This window comes from Suricata suricatta, chromosome 15 (genome assembly GCF_006229205.1).
Source record: "Suricata suricatta isolate VVHF042 chromosome 15, meerkat_22Aug2017_6uvM2_HiC, whole genome shotgun sequence".
NCBI lineage: Eukaryota > Metazoa > Chordata > Mammalia > Carnivora > Herpestidae > Suricata > Suricata suricatta.
In genome coordinates this window covers 77,477,730-77,479,585 of record NC_043714.1, presented here as the reverse complement: position 1 = coordinate 77,479,585, position 1,856 = coordinate 77,477,730, and positions in this window count along the sequence as shown.

Here is a 1,856-nt window from a genome sequence, read left to right as displayed (position 1 = left end):
GGGGGGGGGGGGCTGCGGCCTGGGGCGGCCCAGCCGGGGTGCCGCAGCCTCCTGCCCCTCCTCCCTCAGGCTGCCCCCTTGGCGCCCACCGTGACCTCCCCACAAGGTTGAACTTTGATGAAAGGAGGGGCCTGGGGAGAAATTCTCCCTCCTCTCCCAGACAGATGGACAGATAGATGGACAGACAGATGGACACGGGTGTTGGTCCAGCCCGATCTGAGCTGTGGCCGCCCCAGACCCTTGACCCCTCCCTGCCACCCTGCACTTCACTTCACATAAACAAAGGTGACGTGTGACCCCTAGCTCATAGCCGGTGCATTCCCCCCCCGCCCGCTCCCCCTGCGCGGAGCTACATGGCCCAGCACTGCCTGGTGGTAACGGTGGCCCGCCACCCCGGCCCCCTGCCCCGCCGTGTGGCCGGCCACCCAGAAGCAGCTGGTCTGACGGCCAGGCGCCAGTGCAGAAGGGTCTGCAAGGGCTGGGCACTCCAGGAAGCAGGAGATGGCTGGCCAGCGGCTGTCCTGTTCTGGGCCGGGCCCAGCTCCCCCATACTCCCTGTGACCCACTCGGGGACCTGGTCAGCCTCAGGCTCTGCCTGGTGAGGGGCCTTTCTCGGAGCTGAGTGCCATGGTCTCTTGGGGCTACAGGCCCACGAGCCCTTCGGGGATGACGATGCTGGTCACTCCTACCGCCGCCCCCACCGAGCCAGACAAAGCAGGGTGCCAGCTGAGGGCACGGACTACCACCTTGCCGCGGGCCCGTGCCCTCCCAGAGACTGCACTGGCACGGCAGGGTGCACGGCCTGGCAGAGACTGGCCCCACGAGGGCCACCTGTCCCCGCCCTGGGCCCCTCACACCGGCTGACCCTCGGCTTGCTGGCTGGAGTCCCGCGGGCAGCGGTGGCACGGGCTGGCAGGCCCTCTGACCTGGAGGTGACGGGCTGGGCCCCGGAGAAGTGGGCTTTGGAGATCTCAGACCCGTGGGCCATGTCTTGGCTCTAATGGGCGGGATCGTGTCTGGTCATCTGTCTGGGGTCTTCAGTCTCAGGGTGCAGCGAGGTGCCTAAAGTGGGGACCACAAAGAAGCGGTGTGGACTGGGGCGGAGTGGGCCTGACCTCACCTGGGAACTGGGGGAACCGACGAGGAGAGCGCCCCTGATTGGGTGGGTGTCCCAGCCTGGAGCCCCTCCCCAAGGAGGCGCCTGCCACCTTGCTGAGTGTGCCCCCCCCCCAGTGGTGCCTGGCTGGCACACAGCGGGCTCATTTTAAGTACAAAGGACACCCACCCTGCCGCCACTGAGCCCTGTAAGAGAGAGGGGAGGGGGATGAGACCCTGTCCCGGGCTGAGCAGTGGGGGCAGGACAAAAATGACCCGTCCAACTGGCACTTTCTGTGGGGTCCGGACATCAAGGATCTGGAGCCCCACGAGGCCCACGTGGTACAGGACAGGCTTCCTGCCAGCAGGTGAGGTGCTCGGGTGGGGCATCAGGTGGCCCTGTCCCCCTGCCACCACCTGGCCTCGCACCTGCGCCCCCCACCCCCCGCCTGGCCCCTCCCCCTGAGGGGCGGGGCTGGGACAGTTCCACCCCAGAACCCAGCTGACCTATCGCCTGATGCGGATGCTGTAAGTCTCCCAGGGCTCTCCTCCTGGCTGAGCAGGAGCAGCTTTGAGGTCAGGGGAGCCCAGGGCGCCCACCGGCCCCCGGCAGCAAGAAGCCGGGCCTGGGTTCCTCGGGCTCCAGGGAACGGCCCTGCTGCCAACCGACTGAGCTGCCGTGGTCCGTCCACGGAGGGAGCTGGCGTGAGCCCCGGCCGAGCCCTGCGGGGCCCAGAGCACAGACGCGGGCCAAGCGGCCA